The 7,375-nt window shown below is 37.6% G+C and overlaps 1 protein-coding gene across 3 annotated transcripts in view; it reads right to left on the reverse strand.

The window, feature by feature from the left end:
- The window catches only part of LOC122826687 (voltage-dependent calcium channel subunit alpha-2/delta-4-like), a 79,145-nt gene that overhangs the window by 19,779 nt on the left and 51,991 nt on the right, over positions 1-7,375 (reverse strand). The window lies entirely within an intron of this gene.

Consider the following 7,375-nt stretch of genomic DNA (forward strand, 5'->3'; position numbering starts at 1 on the left):
AAGGAGTTGACAGAGGCTGCACTGACATCATGTTACCAAAGCAACAGGCAGGAGCGAGGGGATTGGACAAAAATGATGATGACTCAATCTCCCTCCCTTGTCTTCCTCTGTCTCACCATGCTCTCCTCTTCTTCATAGACAAGTCTCTCATTTTATCTTTTCGGACATCGAGAATGCAAACCGAGACACGTGCCCAGGCACAGGCATGCCATAGTAATAAAACTATCATCTTTATACAGAATGGACTGTAGAGATCTCAGATTTCCAGAATAAAATCATCTGTATCAGAGCTGCTTCTTTTCTTTGTTGAACCCAAAAGTCGTGTTAAGGATGAATCTGTGGCGAGCAGAAGTGCAGTGGCACAGGAACAGAGCTGAAAGAGTTAAAATGATGGCCTGTTTCTTATAAATGGAAATAAATGCTGTTGACATTCAGTCTATGTGTGGACCTTTAAAGTCAGCAGAGCCTACCTCAAGTTAACCTAGTTTCCAAGCCCTCTTGAGTGGCCCTGTTGGAGGCGCACTCACTAAATCATTCATAGTGGAGAGACGAAGAAGAAAAAAACAACTTGGTCCTGTGTGTCTGTGTGAGGGATAAAACCACGAATTAAGAATGTGGTATGCTTCCTTTATTCTCAGTCAAGAAAAATGGTAATCTATAAATTAGAGTTATTTTGTCAAAGAGCCAACAGGATTTTAGTTTAGGACATTTTGGAATGATTTGGTGAGAAATCCAATGACTGACTGAATATTTAATAATGTAAATGGAGAAAGAATTTGCCAGTCATTGTGTATCTTTTAAATTTGTGATGAACCTTCTTGCTTTACGTGACTTACCTGAATTGCACAAAGAGCAATCTACAAAAAATCCCTCAATATATAGTTGCTCAACAATGACACAGCTTTATAGTGGATTCAATAAAATAACTAATGATATTTTAAAGGACAGATTTAATAAAGCACCCTGTCCAGCAGATTAATTACTGCTTGGGATAAAAACTAAAAAAGGAAAAAAAAAATAATAATTAAAATCTAGCAACACTCAGGTAGATACCTACCTAATTTAAACTCTCGCAGTAAGTCCGTCTTGAATTAGGACAAGATTTAAAATACTGACAAATATTCTGAATTTGAGATGTATATAAGACATTTCCCACATTATTTTCAATATTGCACCTTTTTCTTAGTCAGAATTCCCAAGTTTCTGCTTTTATCTTGACCATTTGGTGAGAAAATATTTCAGGTAAAAAGATTGTACATGCGTTAAAAATCTACCTTGCATGGCAGGATGCTTCTCTCATTTGTTCCCAGTTACTCCACGTCCCTACCGACTACTTTCTTTTCTTCTCTGGGAAATGCCTCTCAACCATTTATATGTCTTTTATGAATTTGGCGCCTTTCAAAGGCAGTACGAAATCGCCAGATTTCTGCGGGTTTGTAAGCTTGCATTATTTTCTTTCATAATGCAAGGAACTAGGAAAGGGAAAACGGTCTTAAACTGATCTGCTTTTGGTAGCATATTAAAGCTGCTGTTACCTTTACTTATCAGGTTTAGATTTCTCAACATTAGACAGGCTACTGTGACAGAGAAGGGATTTAAAAAATTGTCCTGTTGCTCTAGAGGATGGAACGTGTCTGGAGGTGAATGAGCTACACCGATTTTTAATGGTAATAAACAGCAGCAAAACGTTTTGGTTGGTCTTGAACTAATTTTGGAAAGGCTACAGATTTTGGGTGAACTATTATATGTTTTTCTATCCAAACATATCGCAAGTCTATCAACACTTAATTGTGCCCAGGATTGGGATGGTGGGACTGATGGTGCCTATCCCTGCAGAGATTGGACCAGAGGGATGCATTTTTGAATAAAACCACTGTAGCAATAAACCTAAAGTGTAAACCAATGAACAGTGAGTAGCTTGAATCCACTTGGCAATTAAGGGAAATTGTAGCCTGAGGCTAAGGAATTGATTAAAGGTGCACTATATTCAAAGAGTTAAGTCTCATTCTAATCCATGAATTTGTCCATCAAATAATTTGAGCTATGCAACATAATTCGGATATATAAAGAGGGGATAAAAGTATTTAAACATGTATGTATCTTCACTTAAGAAACCATTGTTGGCTATTTGGAACATAGAGATGTTCACTCACCAGGATGGCAATTCATAAAAACGTGACAGAAGTGACGAGTGGTTCAAGCAACTCTTGGGTTGGAGTACCCATATATAAAACCCTCCTGTGTGTGTGTGTGCGTGCGTGCGTGTGTGTGTGTGTGTGTGTGCGTGTGTGTGTGTGTGTAAAAAGATAGATGACTTTGAGCCACTTCCCTACACAGGAACCTATGGTAGTTGATACCAGTGTGTCTGGCCAGACCTGGTGTTAATACGATGCCTTGGGTCAATTCATCTTCACTGACATCCAATAGCAGAGTAAATTACAGAGCAAAGTAGGTGGATAGTTGAGTAAAGAGATAGAGATAAAGGAAGAGAAGCTTTTCTGAGGAGAGAGAAAAACAGAGGAGGGGACTCTCTTTTAACGAAAGAATATTTGTAAATTTATATACCATCAATATTGTTGGCAACTGAAGGCAAGGACTGTGGAGATTTAATCAAGGAGAGCAATAAACCGACACCCCTGAATGTATTAAATATAAAACAGAGAAATGTTGGGTAATACAATGGATGGCAACTAGAAAAGTTCAAAATAAGCTCTTTTGCTGTAGATGATTGGCACAAATGTTTTTCCATCACATAGTTCCTGCATCAGCGATGGAGCAGAGCTGGCTTTAAAAACTGCCTTGGCAGGAGGTCTCTGGCACTTCCGGATGATTTCTGTGCCAGAAGCTCTGTTTGCCAACAGCCAAGAAAAATTAACATATTGCTTAGCTCAGCTTTTATCAGGCATAGCTTGAATACTTATCTTCCCCCCCAAGTCTTAGTTCTTGACTGAATATATCTTGCAAAGCTCCAAACTCTAACATAAACATAATTTTCATGTTCTCCCAACTGCTTTATTATACCCACGGTTCTAACAGTGAACCACAGAGCGAAGCAGTGATGTTTACTTCAATAATTCAATTTGACACAAAAGACAATATTCATCTTGTGTCTTAGAAGTCAAAGCAGGAGCTTAATAATAATGAAGTCAGGCTCACATGAAAGAGTTTTCTTGTTCCGTCCACTCATTACTCAGATTGCTTTCAGGTTACATCACAGACAGCTGTCATTTCATCTGCTGCAAACTGAAAGGCTACGGAAAGACAGGAAAACTTGAAGCGAAGCGAAATATTAGCAAGGAGTAAAAAAAAAAAAAAAAAAATTGTCGAATGTGGAACAAATGTTAAATTCAAATGATCATGATCAAGGAACAACCAATGAGTCTTGAGCATTTTTTATGTGACACACCAAAACAAACTTCTGCATATGTAGACAGTGAGATGAAAACAACATTTAGTGTTTTTACATACAGAAGGTTAAAAGTGTGGCATGCGTTTTTAATTTATGCTTGCTGTTCAGTATACGGAGCGTTCACAGAACATCCATTCATACTTTTTAATTGTTAAACTTTGGACTTTTTTTTATTTTTACTTTTCTCCCTTTTCGCAGACTTGTGCCATTTTGTGTTGGTTGCGTCCATAAAATTTAAACCAAATAAAACACACAAAAATTTGAGGTTGAGATGACGCAACGGAAAAGCTGAAAAGTTCGACGGATTTGAATACTTTTTTTCAAGGGCATCGTAAATCTCCCTAATTACCATCGTGTCCAAATCAGCCAAGTTTTACTGTGTATGACATTTAATTTGTTGCAGCTCTAAATGACTAAATGTCATCACTGACTGACAACCTGAAATACCACTTAATCTGCTAATTACAGTTTTTAACAAACACATACGTGCACACACGCATGCAATACAGAGATTTAAAAGTAAATAATCGACAGCAGATCAGTAATATAACAAAAATGGAGACATTCAGCTAATCATCTTCCATAGAAACCAATGAACAGAGTGTCTTACTGGCATAAGCTACTGGCTGTTAAAACAGATTTCTACTGGCCAAGATCTCGAGTGAAAGAGGACAAGAAAGCAGAGAAATTATGACCACACTGTAGTTATGCGAGTGTCTATTTGTGAACCAGGCTGCAGATTTACCCAACCTATAAAAGGCCCAGAAATGCACTTAAAACTAAAACAAATGATTATCTAGACAGCTCAGATACTGGATAAATGACCACTAATAGATGGGAGTGTTGGCTTTTTTCCTCCCACATTCCCAGCAGAAATAAATGCAATCTTCAACTCATTTGGATTTGGATTTTATGGCCAACTGATTAATGTAAATCTGAGATTATCCTCTTCCTCTTCCTCTGCTTGGGAGCCAGATTTTCCAAGCCCGGCAACCAAGCACAAGGTCACAGTCCAGAAAAAGAGGTGAGGCAAGATCACAGAAACCCAGAGGGCCCACTGGTCACTTCTGAAGATGACCTTATTTAAATGCAACCCGGGATGTGTCAGCAGAAAAACGGACTTTAGATATCCAGATAAGCAAAAACAGGGACCAGCAGTAATTTGAGAAGGTAAAGTGAACAGGCTGTGTCAGAGATACAGAGCTGAGGCAAACCGCTGTAAAATACATAAATGAAACTTGAAGCGTACAGTTAAAACAGAGGACTGAAAAAAATAAGCAATAGCAGATCCACTACAATGAGATAAGCTAATTGCATGAAATGAAGCTAGATAAGAGCAATACTGTTTATTAACTCTTTTATGAAATATTTAGAGTGGAATGAGTGGCTGTTATAAGTGCTCTTGAATTTGTAACTACCGTCGTTATTCGTATCATTAGATCTTAATCTCCCACCATGATACACAATTCTCTCCGTTTCATGGTTCAGGACCATGGACAGCACAAAAGAGATGCAAACCTTTTTCTTTTTTTAAACCACACTCTGTTAATTTTTGGATTAGTATCCCAGTAATAGGAAACTGTTTAGTTCCTGGCTCTGCTAAAGTACTCACTTTAAATATTTAATAGCTACTAGAAATTGTGTTACGATTTTACCATTGGAGCCCAACGGTTTGCCACGGATTAAAGAAACTTGATTAGGAACAAGAAATGGCCTTCCCAAAGCCATTAGCTCAAAGCTGTTCAGAAATTTGTGGTTTATGCCTGAAAGTAACGTCGGTACCAGGAAGTCAATTAACTTAAAAGAAGTTCCATTTCTCCCAAAAAGAAAGGTCAAATATCCAGACAGAATAATGTCAAAAGCCTTCTGGTGGCTATAAAAAGAGTTTGGTAGAGGTGCTAGTTGTTGAGTTTCACCTAAATAAATATCATTACTAGTTGTGAATGTATATATTTGAGACTGATTGTCAAGTTTGACCTTCTTACAATGAGAGGAAATCCACAATAAAATCAAAAGTAGGGACTTTGGCATCTAAAAATCATTGAAACTGAAATATTGCTAAGCTTCAAATAATTAAAATCTATCTTTTTCTCGTCAGGCCATGAGTTATTCTCTGTGCAAAAATAACGTTAAGATAATAGTTACTGATATTTTCTAATTTTCCTTTGGTTTGATTTCCTGGGGGAATCAGTATTCTTTCACTTTCCCACTGCCAAGTGTGCCAAATGATTCACATGCTCATTAACAGCATAATGTGTATGTGTGTCTCTGCTATGATTCACTGCATGCTAGGAAGCAGCCAAGTAATTATATGGTTGTGTGTAAACAAACACAAAATTGCACGAGCCGTTAAGAACAGAATCTCTTCCACAGCTCACCTTTGCACATCTGCGTGTTCGGTAAATTTCAAGCTGCATCACAAAACAACACAAAAACCTAAATCTCGCTGGAAACACATTTTGCAGATTCACCGACATTCCTATATAGATAAATCAAATTTGGTATTTTTTTAAATCTCTTTTTAGTTTGAATACCATATCACTGGCCAGGTCATTGACTTATTACGCAATTCTATATGATTCTGATCTTCCTTCAATACTCCGCCTGGAATTTCTCCCATTCAGCATGATTTCTCCAGTTGATTTCAGGCCAATCAGTGAACAGAAAGAGAAGTTGTGAATGATGACGTTGACTGTCTGCACTGTTTCAGAATTATAGCCTGCCTGTAGTTTTAGCAACAGCAGCATAGGAAGTGAACAAAGTCCTTCACTCTGTGCTTGGCACTTCTCACTTTACAAAATGTAAAACTTCAACAAAGTCAATGCCTCGAGGGTCCAGACCCTGTGAACGAAGCAAAGCGTAGAACAAGAGGCGAGTTTTTGCCAGGCGAGGTCAGCCCTGCCTAATGATCGATCATTCCCACAGAGAGGTGGCTCACTTGTAGAACACAGAGCCGGAACAAGCAGTTCCCCTCCAAAACAGTTGGTGGCAGCAGTGAAATATGCTTAGATAGAAAACATTTATAATGACAGATGTCTACAACTTTGCAATAAGGCTCTCTTTATAGAAGTGTTATTAATATTTAAACACATTTTAAATCAGCTGAGAATTAGACAAAATCTACTGGTTTCTTGCCAAATAGTGATCCAAATCTGTTCACAGATGTTGCTATAATAAACATTTCAGACTACCTTGTAAGCACAATAAGTATTTGTAAATGTAATTTTTTACCATATATTCTCATTCTCACTCTTTATTAATGAACAATAAAGAGTTATTAATGACTTGTAAAGTGACAACATATCTGTAAACTATTTATTAGACATCTATACGTAGATTCTTGTTGGAAAGTGGTACCAATAGATTCATATTTATTTGACTGAAGTTCGAAATTTCGGTTCTGTATTACTTGGAAAATACAGAGTTGTGCTCAGAAGCAGTCTTGGTGCCGATCAGTTCTTGGCCAAACATGAGTGAGCAGCCTGACCTCTCATGTGAAAATGTTCTGGCTCCGCCACTGGAACTGAGGTCACAAATTCATGGCCGGACGTTCTCCTTCAGGATTTTCTGGTAGAGAGCAAAACTCAGGCAAGGGAGCGGTAAAGCAGCATCACTGTTACCACCAGTGTGTTTTGATGGTTGATACGACATCACTTTTCTAAAAATGTAAGTTTTATGCCAACTCTAGTAGGATGGACACCTATATAAAAAATAACTTTTGTCTTGTCAGTTCAGAGAATAATTTTCCAAAGGTCTCAGGGATCACCATGTTGCTTTTACTTTTGTTACTGTTATCTCCCACAGACTAACATAAGAGCCCTCTGAGAAAATTGGTTTGAATAGATCATTTAACTTAATAACTAAAATCCTGTTTTTGTTTTTGTCAAATTCCATCTCCAAAATTTAAGTGTGGACCATACGCAGAAGAAATCTGTAAGGGGATAATGTTTTTTTTATGGCTCTCGA

Source organism: Gambusia affinis, linkage group LG23 (genome assembly GCF_019740435.1).
Source record: "Gambusia affinis linkage group LG23, SWU_Gaff_1.0, whole genome shotgun sequence".
Taxonomy (NCBI): domain Eukaryota; kingdom Metazoa; phylum Chordata; class Actinopteri; order Cyprinodontiformes; family Poeciliidae; genus Gambusia; species Gambusia affinis.